The sequence below is a fragment of the Myodes glareolus genome, chromosome 15 (assembly GCF_982192425.1).
Source record: "Myodes glareolus chromosome 15, mMyoGla1.1, whole genome shotgun sequence".
Lineage (NCBI taxonomy): Eukaryota > Metazoa > Chordata > Mammalia > Rodentia > Cricetidae > Myodes > Myodes glareolus.
In genome coordinates this window covers 29,199,844-29,222,484 of record NC_142040.1, presented here as the reverse complement: position 1 = coordinate 29,222,484, position 22,641 = coordinate 29,199,844, and the positions used below count along the sequence as shown (strand labels likewise).

Genomic DNA, 22,641 nt, shown 5'->3' with positions numbered 1-22,641 from the left:
TTGAAACTTGAGGTGCAAGGGGCCTCTTTTTTCAGAAACCAGAAAATGAGCTGCCACTCTGGTCAGTGAAGGAAGTAGGGAGGTGGTAGAAAGAGAACAGAATGTGTTCTCTGACCATCCACACAGCAGAACACTCTCTTAAGAGGATGAGCAGGTATGGTTGGGAGGGAGAACAGACACTCTCAGGTCATCACAGGGCAATGAAGAGGAAAAAGACCTCATAGGTCTACCCTCCTCGTTACCAACAGCAGCCCCATTCTGTGAACCTACATTGACATGTCATTGTTACCAAAAACAGGGTTGGCTCTGGTATATATGTATTACAAGTCTTACGAAGTATATAAAGGCCATTTAAATTTTAAAATGTTGTATCAGGTCATGCCCATTTCATGCCTCCATGCTGGTATTTGGTCTGGTTTGAGCTTCCCCTAGGATTGTTCATGCTTTTAGTCTATATGTACAAATGTCCTGTTGTGTCCAGAGACCAGTATTTCCTTGTTTTCATTTGCTGTCTCTGGCTTTCACAGTCTTTCTGACATCATAATGTCTGTGAGCCTTGGGAGGAGGGGGTGTGACACAGATGTCCTATTTAAGGCTCAGCATTCTGCTATTTCTTCTTCTCTACACCTTGCCATTTTTAGGCTACTATGTTAATTACCATCTACTGCAAATGGAAGCTTCTCTGGTGAGTGTTGAAAGGCACATTGATCTATGGGTATAACAATAAGTCAGTAGGAGGAAGTTCAATGCTATGTCAACTAAACAAAGCTAAATATCCATAAATGGATTATCCATCCAATGGGAACAGATGGCCCAGATGGCTCAGCATTTCAGAGCACCTCTGTTGCCGTTTCTTCTGAGTTCCACATCCAGAACAGCTTCAAGACTGCTGGCTGAGATGGTCCAGTTTCATAGAATACTCCAGCCAGGACTTGACCATAATCCTAAATTTTCTTTGGGTCCCCATAAGATTATCAGCATCCCCAATCAGCATGAAGTAGGCTAGAAAACTATGCCTATGTTCCCAAAAATGGATTATGGATGTTTATTTTTGTTTAGTGTGTTGGTTACAAGTTGTTATGGATAATGGTCAGGAAAAAAAGCTAAACAAAGGAGATTAGATTCAGGGTCTTGTGTTGAAAAGAGAAAAAGAGAAAGTGCTATGGGATAATGTTCTTGTACCCTGACTCGTATTGGTTTAATAAAATGCTGATTGGCCAGTAGCCAGGTAGGAAGTATAGGCAGGGTAACCAGAATAGGAGAATTCTGTAAAGAGGTATTTCTCAGTCTGCAGTCACCACCCAGATGCAGAGGAAGCAAAATAAAAATGCAGCACTAAGTAAAGGTACCAAGCCATGTAGTTAAACATAGATAAGAATTATTGTTACGTTGTAACAGCCAGTTAATAATAAGCCTGAGCTAATAAGCCAAACAGTCTATAATTAATATCGGCCTCTGTGTGTTTCTTTGAGACTGAATGGTTGTGGAACCATGTGGGACAGAAACTTCTGTCTACATATACCACTACTTTCTACTTCCCCTCTCTTTAAAGCCATACCCCTTAAACCCTTACTTGTTACTGAGCTATATGTGTATTCTAAACCAAACTTACATACCTGAAAAATTCAAATCTAACACCCACAAACAAGAGAAAACATGCGATATTTATCATTCTGGGTCTGGGTTTCCTCACACCGAATGATTCTACTGATTCACCTGTGAATTTCAGAAGTTTGTTTTTCCCTAACAACTGAAAATTGTTCCAATGTGCAAATGTATCACATTATCATTCTCCATCCCTCAGTGGCTGGACACCTAGGCTGTTTCCATTTCCCAGTTATTGTGTCGTAAGCAGCAATGAACACTAATGAGCAGGTGTCTCTATAGTAGACTAAGAGTCTTTGGGGTCTATGCCTGAGAATGGGATAGCTGGATCATGTGGTAGATCTTAATTTTGTGAGGAATCTCCACACTGATTTCCATAGTGGCTGGATGAGTCTGAACTTCTACCAGCAGTAAGTACTATGTTTTCCCCATGTTGACATCTGATTCTAGGATCAGAACTCCTTGCAGCCAAATGGCTGGTTTATAAATGCAAAACTGTAAGGGAACACAGGTTCAAGTCAGAATTCTATTGCAGGAACTGCATCCAACATTGTTCCATGGAAGAAGCAGAGCCTTGACTCCTGGGTAAGAATCTCGACACTAACCCTGCTCTGTATTTGGGGTAAAACATGTAAACTTTTTGTGCTTCTGTTCTCTTGGGGTTTGTTTGTTTGTTTGTTTTTTATTCATCTGGCACCAAGTCTAACAATCGGAGTTTCATTCCTGGTACCCACTTGTGGAAAGAGAGCACCAGCTCCTGTAAGGCATCCCCACACATGCACCATGGTACATACATCACTCCCCCAACACACACACACACACACACACACACACACACACACACACACGTGCACACATGCACACACACAAAGTTTAGCTGAACATTTCTACCTGATTAGTATAAAGATTCAATAGACTATAAAATACATTTAGCAAGTGCCAATAAAGTATAGCAAGAATTACAGCTAGCTATGATTATTATGATTTCCCATGGGAATGTTTTATTATCTGGTCCTCTTAAAAGACATTCAGCTGGTGTCAAAGACCTTAAGACCTTGCCAGCTTGCTACGCAAGGTGATAGCTATAACCAGTTAAGATACAGGTGCTTGTAAGCCAAACCATGCCTAAAGATTATCTTTTATGACTATGTTCCTGGAATATTTGCACTTTATGGCACCCATACGGGACTGAAATTTAATCTAAATTTTTATTCCCAATTGTTCTTTAAATCACCTTTACAAAACTAAAGCCTTAAGGTGAGTGTGTTGACTCACACCTGTCACCTGGGCATTTGGGACACTGAGGCAGGGAGACCAGGAATTCCACACCAGCCTAAGCTAGTAGACTGTGTTTAAAATTGAAAACAAATTAAACCTCGATGCCTTGTTGACATCCCTTGCATTTCTAAAAACTTGTTTGAAGTTAGATGTCACTCCTGAGCAAGGCCCTGGGAGCAAAGGTGGCTCCTCAGCTTGGCACCTGTGCCCCTCACCCACCTCAGCCAAGCCCTGGCCCTCAGTGGTGAAGGAAGTAAGAGAAGTAATGGGCAATGATGAACCCAGTTTGCTGATGTAGACCTCAAAGACAGCTTCAACCAGTCCCATCGGGAGACCTGAGGCCAGACATTGTTCTTCAGTAGAGTCCCCCGCTCAGCCAGAAGCCAGCCCAGAGCTGATCCATTCACATATTTACAGATCAAGACAGCTTTCCACTTCTGGAACAATCCTAGAAGGCCAAGTCTCCAAGAGCTGGGTGGTAACTCCTTCAGGTAAGAGTGTCTGAGCAGGATACCCTACCATCTCCCACTCTCTCCAGCACGTTAAATCACTTTATTACACTTTTTATCAAGCATATAAAGTCCTTGAGAGTCAGGATTGGATCTCTTTTGTTCAATACTGTATTTCCAGCGCTACTAATTGTGAATACACAGATGAATATTGAGGTATATTCCACATTCTTGTGCTTACTGGATCAATGATAAGCAGGTACTTATTCCTGAAGCTGGAACAACCTCTACTGAGCTTGTTCTCAACTTGAAAAGACTCACATTTCCATTGATAAATATAAACATTTTATTCTTTAAATCTTTTTGACTTTTTTAACTTTGTGTTTCAAAACGTACTTAGCTTTTAAACTTTAAGACGTCACCTAACAAGTTTCTGTATTCCTTAAAGAGATTTTCTTCCCCTCTTCCAGAAGTTCTGGTAATTTCCAAGGTGACAGAATCCCATTCCCTCCAGGTTTTCCCAGGAGACATTGTTCCTTTCCCCATCCTTCAGTTTGGCTTTGAGGAGATGAGTAAGGAAGGAACTTGCCTGAAACCTTGTTAAACGGAGGGTGGATGAGAATCAACACCCTTCACCTCACCTCTGATGGATGATCCACAGCCACGCTTGCTTTGGCTTTCTCAATCAGCCCCAGTAAATCATTGCCGTTTTCCACAAATATTTTCACAATGTCCTGGGACATTCAGATAGCTGTCATTTTGGAAGCTAACAATGTAGTAGGAACATCAGGTCTCATGGTGTTGGCTGTGCCCATTCACTAGAACCAATGTTCCGCCAAGTTTCCCCCATGATGCTTTGGAATGTGAAGTAGCAAAGACATAACAACGTCCTTGATGTCCTTGATGTTAGTTCTTGTTACCAGGACACGGTGTAAAAATCACACCGCACATCTGGTCACTATGGCATCCCTCTGCCAGTGCTGTCTGCCAACCAGTCATCCAGGGTTCCAAATCCAGGTCCGCTACAAAGTGTTCAAATGGAAAACCCCATGAGCTGTGCACTGCATTCCTCTCACGTTTAAATATGTAAAGTGTTTTTTCAATCTATGGATTACCTGCCTGTGTCAGATTTAAACACCAAAACCACATAGAAATTCACATACCAGTCAGGAGACAGACATATATTTCTTGTATGACAGTAGACATTTAGTTCAACTTACAAATAAAACATTATGCTTATTGCCTCTGACCCTAAGATTTCCATCTGAATTTCTGGTGTCTCTAGGAATTTACCTATACATCTGACATTCAGAGACTTTTGTAGAAAGGTTCCATTCCTCTTCAGCTCAAAATAAAAGTGTCAAAACAACAGAAAAACATAAAGCTGGTTGAAGAGAATCCTGACATTTGTATGTGCATATTTGGCAGCAGAAAGGGCTCAGTGCCTGTTTCTTGAAGGGAATTAATATTATTTTGGCATTTAATTCTTTAAAAACCCTAGCCATTTCAATATTTTGGTCTTACTTATTGGGAGTAAAGCATTTGTTTTTGCCAACCCATGAAGGGTCAAAATTCTTCTATGTTATTTACTAACCCTTATCTTGGCAAGTTATTAAGACCATTAGTTTCTTGGTTTTCTCATCTGTGGATGGGGTAATCGCGTCTAAGCCATGGAATGTTGGTAAGGATTAAATTAAATGAGATGACACAGATAAACCACTTAGCACAGCAGTGTTTAGTGCGTCACAGTCACTCAAACGCTGCTCTTGCCATTATCACCAACATTGCTTTGTAATTAATCCCTGGGCTTTCCCCTCTGCTTTTAATTTAGCTAAAAAAAAATCTATTTCCCCACAAGTAATTTTTATAACAGTCCCAGAAGGAACTAACAGACACTAGTACAGAAAAAAAAAATTGTCCTTTTTTGCTTTATAAATAGAACCTTCCATACCACTTACTTATTTAGCAGCTGGTGATAAAATTTTTATGTATCTCTAAGGGCACATATTGTTTATATTCTATGCACTGTGACTTTTCCTCACTTTTCAATCATTTTCAAAGGATACTATGTAAGTAAGAAATTATGGTAACAGTATTGTATGGGTTAACATTCCCTTACTACACCCATGTGGTCCTAAACCTATATTATAAAGCACTCCAATTCCTTTTGTGGTTTCAGGCAAGTAAATGTCACACATACACCCTTCAGTGGACATCCATTCTCCAGCTCACGAATGGGTGGTCTTGTAATCAGCTTGATGGTATTTAATTGTTGGGACATACAAGACCCAAGAATGGACCTAATATATTCATTCAGCCCCTCTGACAAACAAGATCAAGCATATATATGAGCTCATAACTCACTTTCAGTTTCAAAAAGCCCCTGGCTCTCTCTGAGGTTCATCATTGACCCTTGTGGGTGGGTGAACCACAAGCAAGGGTCCTCTGCTATTTATCAGACAAACCCACAGACCTTCAGTATATAAAGATGATTAAAAAGAAAAATAGATGCAACTTCAGGCGTTGAATGGAACTAACATACAGCAATTACATACATCTCATTGCACATATATGATTACAACATGTATACAGAATTAGGTGAATATATTCACATGTAAAATTAGGATGCAGGACTCATATAAAGAAATCTCTTTCCTCTTTAGGAATAAACTCCTACACACTCGACAATACTATTACAGTATTACAAACTCCATTTACCACTATTAAGCAACTAGAGAGTCTACATTCTAATCTCATTCTGCTAGGGGCTTATAAACGGAGACTGTTCTTTCATTTCCTGGCCACTTAGACCCGAATAATCACACAGAAACTCTATTAATTACAACACTGTTTGGCCTATTTGCTCAGGCATATTAATCAACTCTTACATCTTAAATTAACCCATTTCTATTCATCTGTGTATAGGCACAAGGCTGTGACTAAGGTAAGGATCTGGCGTCTGTCTCCTTCAGCAGCTACATGGCGTCTTGCTGCCTGGACAGTCACCCAAAGTTCTTCTGTAAACTTGGGGCATCCATCTTCAATCTACAGGCCCATAGTATCCGGCAGACTTTTCCATGAAGCAGGAAATTCGAGAGGCCGTTTTGGCTGTCTTGGCAGTTTTTCAGTCACTTTCTTCTGTATCCTGTAGAATGTCTGACAGTTTCATCTATGAAGCAGAAACCCTAAAGGATCATTCCGTCTTTTGAAATGTTCAGCAGTCATTTTTCTGTGAGTCCTGCATGTCCAGTTTATACAGCGTACCATCAAGCAGTCCAGGTAAGAGCAGTTTCTTCCCCAAATGACTAGCCTTGTCACATTGAAAGAAAATTCCATAATGAGTTTTTTCAATGTCCATCAACCTCTCTGAACTAATTGCTGCTGCCAGAGCAGACATGTCTCACTGTCTAGAAAAGTCTAAGTTCTTAAAGCATTTTAAATGCTATGTTTCATAGGTCTTTGAAGTAGTGAAGATTATCTATCTAACTGAAATATATCTCTATATATCAAGAAAACCTAACTAACATGACTAAAAGTTTCATTATAAATCATTATTCATCTATAATTTTAAATTATGCATTATATTTTTAAATGAGCTGCACAAACACAATACCTTAAACAGGAGCAGAAATACATATACACAGTGTAACAAATCAAACTTAAATTTGTAGCAGTAGACCAAAGTCCATATCAATGTAAAGTATTCATCTCTATATCACATCCCTCTTATAGTTTTTTTTGAAATTGATTGTGACCTTTAATCACTTATAATCAACCCCCTTTAAATAAAAATAAATGCTTATAAATAATCATTTTGGGAATTTGGGCATTGTTTTCTTCAAACTGCTTTCTGCTGTTTGTTGGGCAAAGTATTTTTAGGGTTCATGGAGACTTTTCGGGGGTCTTGCTCCATGAAACCACATTAGCCTGGAAGGAATCTACAAATTCTAATCTTCTGTGGAAACAAAAGCAGAACCTCTTTTCAAAGCAACATATTCTTAGATGCAAATTTTGAAATCAAGATGCCTTCATGTTGGTTTAACGTAGCAGCAATGAAAAACAAATGTTGTTCTGCAGTCAAAAAATTCAAAGAAAACAGAATAATATTCATAATGTAGACTATCTGTGTATTTTCCATCTTTATATGGCTTATTTTTTTTACTCTACTACTTTTTATTATTTATTTTATTATCTTTCCTCCTTTAATCTATGGCTGTCTGTGCTCTTTTATATTACTTTTACTGTCTCTTTAAAGAATTTACTTTTTATACCTATCTATACTCTCTTTCCTCTCCTCTCCCAAGCTTATGTCCTACATACATTTTTAAATATACCATGTCTCATTTAGAGGTCTTCTATGCCTGAATCTGTCCTGTTGTGTATCTGAAATTCTTTTCTGACCAGGAGTACCTTTTTCTTAAAACGCTAAGTGGACATGGTTAGGACCAACTCCATGGCCCTGCCTGTTAGCTCCACCCAGTCAAACATGGCAGAGGTATGTTCACTGCCTCTACAAGCCATGCTCACTGCCCCAGCACCAGGGATGCAGTGGGTTTATGTCACCATTAAGCAACTAGTAGTATGCTGCTCGCAAACCCCATTTAAGTACAGGACCTCCCAAAAGAGTCAGAGTTCATCCTACCGGCACAAACCAGGAAACCAGCGCTTCATAAAGGGGCTGTGCATCTGCCTGTGGCCGGCAAACAGAGCTTATCTGAAAAAAGATGTAGCTACCAAGAAGGTGTGCTTAACTCTGTTCTTTTGTGTCTAGAATTCCTTCCTAGACTTTCTAAGTGTAGTTGCCCCATGTCATGTGTAATCGGAAACTGTTCTTTCGTTTCTTGGCCACTCAGACCCGAATAATCACACAGAAAATATATTAGTTATAACACTGCTTGGCCTATCAATGCAGGCTTATTAACTAACTCTTACATCTTCAATTAACCCATTTCTATTAATCTGTGCATAGACACGAGGCTGTGAATAACTGGTAAGGATCCAGTGTCTGTCTCCTTCAGTAGCTCCATGGCATCTCCCTGACTCTGTCTACTCTATACATCTCTTCTATTCTGCTATATTCTGCCCTGCCATAGGCCAAAGCAGCTTTATTCATAAGCAACACATATACAGAAGGATATTCCACATCAGGGGCTCCTCAGGGCAACAGTGTTCATTGCTAGTCCCAGCTAGTCTGCTGCCTGTAATTCTAGCCAAAGGCCCACTTCCCTACCAGCACGTCCTTAATCAAGTTTGAGGTTTGGTTGCTTTCTTAGTTTGCTTCCTGTTTCTATGATAAAATAACAAGCTGATGCCTTTTGCTGCTTGGGCACATTTGTGATTACTGAGGGTCTTCACCTCAAAGAGGCATGCTCCTGTTTCAGCTCAGGTCATTGTAGATCATTGCATTTGCCACAGCAAGCTCAAAGCAAGGGAGAGTGCAGGCAATTGGCCTGGAGGGTAGGAAACATGACCCAGCAGGCCCAGAGCAACAGGACAGGGTTGAGGAAGTGGATGATGGTCCACACCCGGTACTGAGATTAGGAGGTTCACAAACAAAAACCATCATCATGATTGGTGACCCAGAAACAAGGAGCAACTTCTGTGATTCCAAACTGCGCTTCCCAGCCTTATCCATTTATTAAGCGGTTCACTTGCCAATTTTCAGTTTATCCAGAAAGCTTACTTTAATGAACTGTCTCTGAATAGTATAGCAAAAGCAAATGGTTCCAACAGCCTTTAAGATATATTTGCAACGTTTAACCTTTCATTACATTTGCATTTGTGCAATAAATCTTAGTGTTTTGTTCCTCACTCTCCTCTAGTCTCCTCCCTCCCCCGCTAGACCCTGTCTTCCCAGCAGGCCCTGTTCTCTATTTCCACCCCTTTATGTGTGTGACTCACTGAGTTAAATATAGCTTCATGCCAAGAGTGGGCAAGGGGTATTTTTCATATAACATTTCTATTAATTCATGTAAAATTTCATACCAGTATACAATGTTTTTTTGGTGATATTCTTCCTCCACACCCCCACAACTCCTCCCAGGTGCATTCCCCCACCTCCTCATTTCTCTCCCAATTTTTTGTTCTTTTCTAAAAAAAAAAAAAAAAAAAAAATTGCGTCCAATTTTTACTGTCCATGTACTTTGGAGTGTAAGTGCATGGACACCTTACAAGGGGTCACAGTCCTAACGCAGACTGATTCACCATCCTCTAAAAGCCGTCAGTTAACTGTCAATAAATCCTCAGCTACAAGTGGGGGCTCATGAGCTCCTCCCCCATGCTGGCCTTTTGACAGACTTGATCTGAAGAAAGATTGGTTCAGGACTCATGAGTATATCATTTCACTCTGGTCCATCCTAACCTCTGGCTCTTACGGTCTTTTTCCTCCCTCTTTAGGAAGCTTCCTGGGCCCTGATATGATGGGATGTGGCAGAGCATCCCGCAGACATTTATTCTCCGCACATTTCCCAGTTTTGAGGTTCCAATTTCCGCTTTAACTGTCATCCACTTCACAAAGAAACCTCTCTGAGGAGGGCTGAGGGCTGCACTAATCTGGATGTAAAGATAGGAATTCCAAGGCCAGTTTGATACCCTGTCAGTTTAGCAAAATAATAATAGTAAGAGGATGAGAGCTAATTCACTGGAGCAAAGACAACTTCTCAGAGCTACACCACTAAAGAAACGGCACGCCCTCCTCCAAGGATGGCTAATTCTCTGTAGTCCCAGAGGGAGGGAGGGGTGTCCTGAGCTCCTCCCTGGAACCCTGTGAAATGTGGAGGGAACTAAGCTTGTGGAGGTCTTGTGTAGATACCCACAACTGTGAGCTCACGAGTACAATGGCCATGATGTCAGATCCAAACAGAAGCTTTCTGCAGCACATCTGCCCACCCTCTGGATTCTTTCTACTTCTATAAGACGATGTGATTCTCATGAAGGATCAACCACTTTTCTTTACTGATGTTATAAGCTTTGGTCTTTGAGGTTTCCTGTATTACCTACCTCTGTTGCTGTATGAAGGGCCTCTGATTATAGCTATGTGCAACACTAATCTATTCAGAAGGCAGTTTGTCAACTTGATCATTTAGCCAAACAATAGCAGCAGATCTCCACTATGGCCTAGGGTCTCCCAGCTGTGGGCTCTTTGCCAGGTTTACAGAAACAGGTCTCAAACCCAATCAGAAAGTGGTTGGTTATGCCCACAACAGTCATGGCACTAGAGGACTCATGTCACCTTAAGCCAGCAGTTCTCGGTCTGTGGGTTGCGACTCTCTTTTCAGAGGGGTCATTTATCTGATATTCTGCATTTTAGATATTTACATAACAATGCATAACAGTAACAAAATGACAGTTATGAAGTAGCAACGAAATAATTTTATGGCTGGGGTCATCACAACCTGAAGAACTGTGTTAAAGGGTCACAGCATCAGAAAGGTTAAGAACCACTGCCTTAAATTTAAAAGTTCAAAGAAACCCAAAAAACCCATGACACTCAGTTTTGACTATATTTCACCAAGTCAAGAGCTATGTAGAGAACTGGTAATTCAGTTTTGGGGGGTGTGGTTCTAAAGCTGTTTCCAGAGAACATGTGTAAATCTGAGTGGGCTGAATGGGAGGATCTGTCCTCAATGAGGGGGCACCAGCCAATCATCCTGGAGCCCCAAAAAGGCAGAAAAGAAGAAATATTTTCATTCTACTTTAGGACAGGTGTACCCTTCCTCTCCTAGAGGCAGACACCAAAACTCAAGGGTGCACAGTCTTTGAACCCTTGGGCTTGTCTCTTTGGCCCCCTCCAGATTTCCAGGCCTTTGCTTGGACTGAGCACCCCTCCTCCTGCACTCAGAGTCTCCAGGTCGCAGATGGTGACCTGTTGTAGAACTTCTCAGCTTCCGTGCTAACCCGGGTTGGTTCCCCTGGTAAACCCTCTCCGTGTCATTATTCTTACTGCAGACACTTGACGACACGCTCTTGAGGTGTGCCTTGCCCGGTCACCGGTAGTGGGATTAAAGGACCAGTGTTGTAAAACTGACCGGAGAGGAAAGGGAAGCCGTGTTTGTGTGTGGTTTAAAATGCCCTTACCTTTCGTTTCCAATGTTTCTCCCAGTTGCTTCAGTGTTGATGACATTCATCATTCTTTTTAGCAATCCACACCTGAGCCCTGTGGTAATGGGGAAGGCTCCTAATGAGCCAGAACCGGCTCCCTGCTCGGAGAGCTAAAAATACCAGTTCTTCAGTCCCCTGGCCTCCTCCACAGCTCGAGCAGGACTACAAATTACAACAAATTTATAAGGCACTGCAAGTACTACTTTCTAAAGCCTCTAAAAGTTTTGTTGTGAAAGAATTTGGACTGTTATTCCCATAGATCTATGACGCCCCCTGTTCCGACCATAAAGACCGCTCCCTGAAAGCCTCCAGCCTGGCACCACCAGATCCTTCTTCAGGCCTGCATCGCTAGGGCGCCTCTCGCCTCACTCTGTACCAGGTTGGTAATTAATGAATGGAGTAAGGAGAATTTCAAAACTGAGCTTCAATTCCTTAAACGTCGCTATGAAAACCATAATGGGTAAAGCAATTTAACTGAAATCATTGTAGAAAGAGCTTGAAATCTCACTGGTTATTAACTGAATTGCTGCAAAAACAAAAAAAAGAAAGAGCCTCTGAGAATTTATAGAAAATCAGTTTCCTGAATTTATTTCCAATGTGTTGGTTTCCGGTGACTTTGACCTAGAAGGAGATGAGTGTATGATCTGCACAGGGCCAGAATGTGAAGGCACAGAGCGTGGCCTCTCTCAGCCATGCTGAGAGTTTCTGCCCTAACAGCAGCTGGGAATCCCTAATGAAAACCGACTTTGTCTGATTTAGAAAGGCCTGGGTACTGCCAGATAAACTTAACGGTGGTTATCTGTGTACAACAGGGGCCATGTTAGAGAGGATTCCCAAGCCGTCTCTCCTGTTTCCCACAGCAGTCCTACAGTGGAGTCGAAAAGGGGCAGAGTAAGATAAGAGCCTTCTGGTTTACCCTGGGGTCCTTGACAAAGAGCTGACTTGTCAGGTGACAATGTTTACTTTTCTGCCCTTGTTTTCAAACACCCTTGCTCTACCATCAGCGACAGAGGTTTAAAAAGTTAACATCCCTTCCGCTTTCAAGAAGAGAGCCTGTAAAGGTACAGCCAGCTATGGGAGCGCTCTCTTCCGATACCCAGAGTTGATAAGATAGCCACTCTGCAATTAGCTATCTGTGGTTATGATCTGATTAACACTCATCCCAGTGTGTCATGCCCCCACTCATGTGTTCCTCATGCCCCAGCAGTGTCTCACCTGGGACACTCATTAAAGATGCAAATTTCTGGGCTCCAAGCCAGCATGGCTGGAATGCAAGTCCCTGGGATTGAAGCCTCCAGGTCTGAGTTTCATGAACCCTACTGTGGTTCTCAAGGATATGTTAGGGAACCACTTCCATGAGGCAGTCAGTTCTACTAATAGGGAGTTAAAATCACTTGTGTTGAAACATGGCCAAGATTCTGTTTGCAGGGGTAGGGCCTGGAACGCTGACTGGGGAGGTCCTAAGCACCCAGGTGAATCTGGGCAATCAGGAGCCCATTTGGCTAAAGCTTTTCAGGCTGGTGGTTCAGATCTAACAACAGCATCTCCCACGTGAGCCTCCTCTTTGGATACTTCTAACTTCCTGTTCGTCACCATCACAGGCAGTTTGTAATGTGCCCACCAAACACCTATCTGAATTGCAATGGACTCCTTCAGCAAGACTGGAAGATGCCAAACCAAGTGGTAGGGTCACCAAAATGAACTCTGGCAACTAGAACTCACCAAGATCCTGCCATGCTTCCCCCTTCTCAGTTAGTCTGAAATATAGCTTGTATTTTCTTCTCTTTGGAGGAGGGAGAAGGTCAGTGTCTCACTAGATACCCACAGGCTGGCTTTGAAGTCATCAGCCTCCAGCCCCACCCTCCCAAGTGCTACGATTATAAGTGTACAGTACCACGAAATCTACTTTAACATAGTTAAAGGCTTCGATGTAAACGTAGTCTTCAATTGGCAAAAGAAAAAAAAGAGAGAGAGAGAAATTTCCTCTCCACCACAAAAGGATAATCAAAGTTAGTCACAGCGAGTGTTAAGATAAATGGGGCTGAGTCCTGAATAGACCAAAGATACCTCAAGAGGTGGCCAGAGGATTCTTCCCAGCAGGAAAAGGGGCTTTCAGACAGATAGGTTGTCGTGGGTTGACATAAAGAACAGGGAAAGTCAACGCTTGAGGGAGGGAGAGAAGCAGCGAGCTAGAGACTGAGATGACCGAAGAGGATTAGTTCCCTTTAAGCTAATAAATACTGATAGCAACACGATGTGTTGCCCTCAGTACGTCTGGTATTTCAAAATCCCCAATCAAGGCTCAAACTGAAGTCTGAATCAGCCACCATCATTGGACACGCAGCCCCAGAAGTGACTCTGTGCCACTTTGAATGTGTGTCATGAGCATCGCCAGGGACGTAATCACTGGCCTTCAGCTGAGGACAACGTGGCTCTTGCCGGCAGCAAGAGGGGGATTATCGGCCTTCCGGCAGGCAGCTAAAAGTCAGGTGGCTCCAACTTTGCAAAGCGGGTCAATATTTGGACAATTGATTTTCTCCCGGTCCTTTCAGTCTCCAAATGTTAGGGAAAGGACAGGAAGTGCGCTGGATGTGAGAGAGCAGATGTGCGAACCTGAGTCACTTTCTTCGGTTGCCATCATGAAGGAAAACACTTCAGGTACTAAAACCAAAAACCAAGAGAACAAGCTGAACTCCATGTGGCCCAAGCTGCCTTCTTTCTAGGCCCTCAAATAAGTGATCAGATAACGTGGAAGTTACCACATCAAAGAAGTTAGCCCGTGTTAAACGCCATCCTACCCCCAGCCATTATTTTCAAGGTTTCTTACTTAGAAATTCCACATTTCTTACCTAGAAAAACCAACTGGGAGACATTCCTCTTAAATATGCTTTATGCTCTGAGGTCTTTATGTGGAGGGGGGAAGTGATATTGTATGAAAAATTAATAAACAAATTAAAAGGTTTTGAGACCTTTTAAATCATGTAAACTCCTCATGAGGAATTAGCTCATCAAATACTTCTCGAATACATATGGCAGGAAGGAGTCTCCTGCTTGTTTTAAAGCAGTGGTTCCTAACCTTCCAAAATGCTGTGACCCTTTAATAAAGTTCCTCATGTTGTGGCGACCCCCTGCTGTAAAATTATTTATAACTGTAATTTTGCTACTTTTATGATTCATAATGTAAATTTCTGATATGCCGGATATCTGACATGTGACCTCATGGGTGTTGTGACCCACAAGTTGAGAACCACTGTTTTAAAGAACCTGACATCCCATGGATAAAAGTAGACACCCAAATAAATATATAATTAGACGCAAGAAAATGTAGTGTTATGATGTAGGTATATAAATACTGTACAAATAATTACAAAGAAGATATCTTGGGAAAAAATAAAATGAGTATAGGCTAAAATATCTCGTGACTTAATTAAAAATAGTATTAATAAATCATTCTCATTGTATATATCCAAATGACAATATTTTTTTTAAAAGTGTGCTTTATATGAAACAGTGAGGGTATTCGGTGGCTCGAGGAGCTAGATTTCCTTGGAGAATACAAACAAGAGTCACCCCAATAATTATAAGTAAAGTCCAAACCCTTGGACTAGCAAGAAGACTAGAGCCCACCGTTGATCGCTGCGGTTGGTGCAAACCTGGCAGGTGTGGATTTGCATACCCGTAGCTGCTTCAGGTAAGGCAGAGCAGCACCTGCAGCCACAAACACAGGTGCTGGGCTTCATGTGGAAAATTTAGCTACTAAATTACAGTCTCCTGTTCTTACCTCCCGAACACTTCTCAATGGTAACCTGGCCTTCGGCTCCATCCTCCTTAAAAAGAAACCTGGAATTTAAAACCAGCCAAGGGGCTATGAAACCCAAATAAAGCCAATTCCCATTGTTCTCAGCTGTGATCATGGGACCACCCCACACATACACACACATATCTGTTGAATTAAACCCACCCAGAGTGGGGCCTGAGAAACCAGGTACCACAAACAACTGAATAGATATAGTTTAAAAGCTTTACTTAGACTAATTCTGCCTCAGGTTGTACAAACACGTACGTGTTGTTACAGGGATAAAACCACCCAAGAAAAAGAGACTAAAAATATCTCAGCCACCTTTTGAGTTAAAATCACTACAGTTTTAGGCTAAATAACTAAAAAGCTAATCATCCTTTTTATAAAAATTTGCACTCAGGGAATTATATAAAATAATATAAATATAAAATATAACATGTACTTTTTCAATACACCTCCTACACACACACACACACACACACACACACACACACACACACACACTAGCTCCTCCAAGCCTCTGAGGGGAGCACCCTCTAAAATTATCTACAAACATTTCTCCACAATTGTTTCATTGATATTAAATATAAATATCTATCAATATGAAAAAATTACATTCCATTTCAAAATTAACAACTTATTTTTTTACAAAAATAGCAAGTTATTTTATCACTGATTTTTTTTTCATTATGTATCTCTATTAAATGTCAGTGTTGTCTGTCATATCTTTTCCCCATTTATCTTTAGTTTTTGTTACTGATTTATGGTCATTTTAAACAGCTTGAGTGGTAATTCTATCTGCGAAGTAATGATGGAAAGGTAGAAAAACAGCAGTCAGTCACAAATCCTAAGGTTTGAGCTAGAAATAAGATCAATCTTATAACATTTTTATTTGCCTACAATTTCCTCTTTTTTATTTGCAATGCCTACTCTGGAGAAGAGATGTTTTTTGTCTTGTGCAGGCCAACTCTGCCCATCACCAGCTCGAGCTTCTGTCCCTGTGCCCAGCGTGTACCTCCTGGGGATGGCTGCTCTGGTGAAGAAGAACAGACTGCACATTGGCCAGGATTCATCCTTTAGCTTCAGTGACTTGATAGTCACCGATGGCACTGAATGATGTGTGGCTGAAGAAGCATTTAAGAAGGGAAGAAATTGAAAGGTTCAGAGTGGAGTGTGCTAGCTTTCAGATTTCTACAGAACAGCCTGGTTTTGCTATCCACCAGAAGGTTGGAAGGATACCCATCAACATGGCCAAAGGAATAGTCTCCCCATGGACGTTTGCAGCCTAAGCCTAATGCTTGAGTTCTGTTTCTGCTATACACTCATCTCAATCTTTTTCTTTGGGCTGGACATGGCCAACATCAAACTTTAATCAGAATAGCTGTGATCATTCCCACCAGACCGTCACAAAAAGGGGCTTAGAGGGGCGTGGCAAGAACTGGTTTCCTTAGTACTGTATCGACCCAGTAAACTGTACAGCTCTACAGCTAGCTACCTAGAAGTTTCCCCCAAGTACTTTGGTAGGAGCCTTTTAGTCACCCATGTTCCTAGAAGCAACCCCAACAAAGTCATTGGTTCAGTTTGCTCAACTTTGACAGAATCGCTTCTTTACATCTGCTCAAGGAAAGCCAGACAACAATGAGATTGGAAATTGGCCATCAATTAAAAAGCATTTGCTACCAAGCTCCTAGAATCAGACAGATGGATCCTTCTCATGAGCTCACTGTCTCGTGGAGCATTGTCTTTCATGGTAGTACACAACTTTGCATAGATTTCAAAAATGACTCTTGATGCAAATGTTAGTCCCAAGCACCTTGCTATCTGTCTTGCTAGCACCACTTCCAAACAGCTGAATACCCAGGCAAGCATTGGTGTTATAGCAGCTACCATGTTCCCTGCTGTGAGCCATTTTACATTTTATGAATGTGCCCAGTTATTGAATACAATTATCAGCATCTATTATTAACTCCCTAGTTTTATGCTTATACAAACTTTTATTGAACCCTTTAAATTTTTACATATAGATACTGAAACTTGGCAAGACTGACTAGCCTGCCTCAAAATCATATGGCTAGTTAGTGATAGGTCCAAGATTTAAAATACATCTGCCTGGAGCAAGAAAGCCTGATGATCCTTTTGAGACAAGAACTGTATTTAAATCCAGAGCTCCAGATTGAAGGGGTCTGGGCTAGAATGTAGACCTGTAAGACTCTCTTCCTGAAGGTCTAGAGTTGAATATTAGACTAGATAAATGAACATGCAACATGAATCTTTAAAAAAGGGACTTCCCTCTGTTTTATGTTCCATGGTAGCCTTCTTGACATCTTTAACAATCATTAAACAATGAGCCAAGCATTCTCATTTTGCAATAGGCTTTGAAAATTATACATCTGGGTGAAGGATGTTGCTCAAGGGATGTGACGAGAATAACATGAGAATAACAGCAAGGTAAGGGACAGAATCCTGGCAAACTCAACTTGGAAGTCACTTGGTCAAGGTATGACTGCCCATGAAGACTGCAGAAAGTAGAAAGAAACTAAATGGGAAGGGATGTAATGGAAAGTAAAGGAAGAGGCTTAAGAGCGGCAGATAAACCACTGATTCTCAGACTGAGACCGTTGTCTTTTGACAGGTCAGAACACAAGAAAAGATGCTGACAAAGGTTGCTTTGAGGCAGATCAGGAAGTCAAAAAGTGGTCCTGGGGGCTACAGAGACTAACTGTGGAAGGATTTGGGTTACAACAGGGATAGAGATATCGAAGGTGATAGGTGACCAAAGGCCAGGGGACATTGGTTTTACGGTGATACAAATCAAGAGACAGGTGCAGGCATCAGGGAAGGAAGAAAACAAGGATGCAGAAGTTAGTGGTGCTAAGTAGCCTGCTTTCTTCCACTGTTATGGGAGCAGAGCTCCAGGTATGGAACTAGGAGAAGAGAGAAGAATCATTTCCAGCTAGAAAGCAGCCTTGCTGGAGGAAAAGTTGAGCATTGGAGCCACTGAGTCTCTGAGCCTTATTTCTTTTTTTTTCTTTTTTTTTAAAGACTTTTTTTAGATTTATTTATTTTTATTATGCATACAACATTCTGTCTCCATGTATGCCCATGCGCCAGAAGGCGGAGCCAGATCTCATTAAAGATGGTTGTGAGCCACCATGTGGTTGCTGGGAATTGAACTCAGGACCTCTGGAAGAGCAGCCTGTGCTCTTAACCACTGAGCCATCTCTCCAGCCCTCTGAACCTTATTTCTAACCACGTCTAGCAATTTCTTCCATGGCATGCTCCTATCTCCTTGTTTCTAAATCTTCAGAATTATGCAGAAAGTGACCTGTCTCTCAATTGCTTTTACTCTATTCTAGACCTAGAAATTAGAAAAATAAACAGCAGGAGGAATTTGATCTTTCTGCTTGGGGCAGAATGAGGTACCCCAGTAAGTTTTGATGTTCACTCTCTAATTGTATTCATCTTGGTATTTGTGTAACCTCCCCGCAAGCCTAGGAAGATCCAAGAATTTTCATACACATCACCTCATTGAACCTTCACAAGACTTCTGCATCATTCTCAGAATCACATAGAGGAGGAAACTGAAACTCCGAGGGTTAAGTTTTGATTTTCAGAAACCATACATGATAGTGCATGTCGACAGCCCCAGCATTCAGGATCATGAGTCAGGAAGCCCATGTGTTATAGGCCAGCCTGATCTACATACTGAATTCAAGGCCACGTTGTCCACATGTTTTTTAAAGACAGGGTCTCTCACTGAAGCTGGAGTTCACTGTTTTCATGAGACTGACTGGTCAATGAATCCCAGGTGTGAGAGAATTGTCTGTATTCTGTCAATAATGTTTTATTGGCCAGGCAGGAAGTATAGGTGGATCAACCAGACAGAAAGTAGAGGCAGGGCGATGAGAACAAGAGTATCCTGAGAAGCAGGAAGCTCCCTCTGCATTCCAGCCCAGACCACCAAGAAGCAACATGTGACCTGCCCTGCTGTGAAAGGTACGGAGCCATGTGGCTAACATAGATAAGAATAATGGGTTAATATAAGCTACAAGAGCTAATAAGAAGCCTGAGCTAATGGGCCAATCAGTTTATAACCTAATGTAGACTCTCCATGTGATTTTCATTGGGGCTTGCCGGCTGTGGGGTACTGGGCAGGACAGAAACCCCAACAAGCAGCAGGCCCCCTATTGTTACAAACCCCCAGTATCCACCAAGGTCTATACCACCCACAGGGCGAGGGTTATAGATAGTCACAGCTTGCACCGTCTGTTCGCTTTCTATTGCTGTGATAAAGTCTATGACCAAACCAATTGCCCGAGGGTAGCACCTTTCACATTGGGCTTAGCCTTCCCACACCAATCATTAATCAAGAAATGTCCTGCAGAACTGCCTACACACAGTCTGACGGAGGCATTTTCTCAGTGAGGTCCTCTTCCCTGATAGCCCTTGCTTGTGTCAAGTTGACATAAAAGAAAAAGGGAAAAAATCTAACCAAGAAGCCCATCTAGCCTTGTACACGGGTGCTAGAGATCCAAACTCTGCTCTCAGGTCCTCACGTTTGCAAAGTTGACTCTGTTGGCCACTTCTCTTCACCTCATAGAGGATCAAGGTGACTTGGCCCACGTCACCCAACTAGGAAGTGAACTCAGATTTTTTTTTTTAACATATAAACTCACACTAACTTCAACAAATCAGTTCAGAGCTGTACTCCAGGAGACCACATTATCCTGACAATACTGACAATATCGTCTGAGGAGGCCCAGACTGCAGATGGAGCCTGCCGAAAGGACCGCACAGGTTCAGGTGAGCAGAATTGGGAGTTTTCTTCAAAGAGGGCAAAACTCTAGACTTAAAAAAAAAAAGAAAGAAAAAGAAAAAGAACAAGGACAGGCATCTCAACCTGAAGCTTCAGAAATCCAAGGGAACAAGAAGCAAAATAGCCACAAAAAGTAGGGAGCCCTGGAAATCAAAGTTACATGAGAAGTTGGATCCTAGAACACAGTAAAATATTAAAACACATGGAAGGCCTGGTCAAAAAGTAAGTTAAGAGTTTTAAGTCTGTGCTAAGTTATTTTTAAATGACAATTGACTCAATTTTCCATGGAGCCTAGATGCTCTGACATGCTATGCGAAGCAGAGGGACAGAAATGCGGCTCTAGCACATGGCACAAGTCCGTAGTAACTCAAGGGAGAGTTTCTTTTTGACTTAACTAAGCAGGGACAGTTCCAGGATGATGTACTCCAGACAGCATCTCCTACACAAGCTTTCTTCCAATATACCTGATTGTTGTGTGTTGCTTGACTGCTTACTGTTATGGGGGGCCTTGCCACCCAGTTCCCAAATAAACCACACACGGAGGCTTATTTTTAGTTATGAATGCCCAGTGTTAGTTTGGCTTGTTTCTTGCCAGCTTTTCTTAACTTCAATTATCCCAACACACTTTTGCCTCTGGGCTTTATCTTTCTCTATTGTTGTATACCTTTTTTTTCTCTCCATGGCTTGCTGTGTAGCTGTGTGGCTGGCCCCTGATGTCTTCCTCTCCTTGTTCTCTTGCTCCCCTCTTCCTTGGTTCTCCTTCTATCTCCTGTCTATCCTTGCTCCTGCCTTGCTATTGGCTGTTCAGCTCTTTATTGGACCATCAGGTGTTTTAGACAGACAAAGAGTCACAGCTTCACGGAACTAAACAAATGCAGCATCAACAAAAGTAACACGCCTTAAAATAATATTTTGTGACACCCGATTCCTCACAATGACTCATTCCTTCCTCCACAGCCACAGCGTGCGCTCTGAATCCTCTCCCAGGGCTTCAGGCCAGAGTTCACATCACCTTCTCCTACAGGTTCACACTGATCTCTTCTTCCTGGAAGCCTGCTGAATCAACTCCATGGGCTTCTCAAAGTGAGAAGTAACGTAGGCATCAGCCATGGTTTAGTCTTACCAGAGCAAAGAGAAGAGGCTGAGTTTATATAGGAAAAACCATATGTTGAGTATGTGCATGGTTGCATGTACCCACATACATTCTCACACTTCGCACACACGCCATCAGCAGCTTATCCGAAGTTGATTTCCCAAAGGGATAACTCGAAATGGGAGATTCATCATGAGAAGATGACATGTGTGGCAAGCGTTGCCAGAAGCATTAAAATGAATGAGATGGCTCTGCCCCTGGCACGAGGCCACCCTGCTTAGGCTGCAGCACTATCGCAGGCCTGCTGGTTCATTAGCAGCCCTCCAAGGACAGCTGCTATTGGGTGGGTGAATGCATTCCTGTTTGGCATGCGTCCTCACGTTGTTGAATATCTGAAGTCTGTCATTCAGCAAAGCAGACACAGGAGTCTATTCCCAGGCCTCGACTGAAGACATGGCTGACTCGTCAGAATTCTCCTCTAGCAACTTTATCTTACACCCTTCACTGTGTTTAATCGGGCACAGTTTCTCGTTCATGCAATTTACCTTCCCCCAAAGTGGGTGTTTACAATATCTTAAATGTTTAGAGTAGTACACCACTTTGGAAAATAATTTGTCAGTTCTTAAAACGTTAAACATAAACCTGCCAGCCTCGCTCTGCCATCCCTTTCTATGTGTTTATGCAAGAGAAATGAAAGCATATGTCCCCACAAAGACTTAGACAAGAATGCTCTCAGCAGCTTTGTTTATGATAGCAAGCATCTAAAAAGAAACCAAAACGTCCATCAACACAGGAGTGGATAAGCAAATTGTGGTACGCGCACATGATGGAATATTATTTGGCAGCAAAGAGGGGATGGATTGTTGATCCAAAGAAACAATGTCCAAGAATCACAGAATAATTATGCTGAAAGATGCCAGGTTCCTCAACAACCTCCCATCCCAGGAGAAATGAATTCATGCTGCCTGGTTTGACGTATATAAAATATTAGAAGTGATAAGCTGATCTATAATGATGGAATAAAGCATGACTACAGAAATAGACACACACACAATGTGTAATAATTCATTTAATTGTCAGGAAATCGCCATGGATGCATACTTTGACTAATAATCTACTCATGTCTTCCTCAGCCCCCAGATGACTTAGAAAGTGCTACTATCCTCGTTCAGTTCCTGTTTAGGAAGCCCTGCTGTGAGACTTTATGGGTGCAGTTTCCGCATTACTAGGAGACACAGCCTCACAAAAACCTCCATGATCTGATCCTCTGGCTCTTAGGATCTTTCTGCCTCCTCTTCCAAAATGATCACTGAGCCTTTTCTGTCGGGGTTGTTTGGTAGATGCATCAGCTGGGACTCAGCACCACAACTCTGCATTTTGATTGGTTGTGTTTTCTGTAATGATCTCCAACTATTACAGAGAGCCATTTCCTTGATCCATGGTGAGAACTAAACTTATAAGTGAGGACGGGGCAAATATTTAAAGCATACTTAGGAATATA

The 22,641-nt window shown here is 41.9% G+C and overlaps 1 long non-coding RNA gene across 2 annotated transcripts; it reads left to right on the top strand.

Moving 5' to 3' along the window:
• The first annotated feature begins 583 nt into the window (after nt 1-583).
• Nucleotides 584-17,587, top strand: LOC125406113 (uncharacterized). Of its 2 annotated transcripts, XR_007233805.2 has the most exons (5): nt 584-685; nt 2,141-2,190; nt 3,301-3,374; nt 6,484-6,611; nt 16,194-17,587. It is a non-coding gene; the product is annotated as an uncharacterized LOC125406113 (long non-coding RNA). The 2 variants fall into 2 exon arrangements; XR_007233804.2 differs by lacking the exon at nt 3,301-3,374.
• Nucleotides 17,588-22,641: the final 5,054 nt, after the last annotated feature.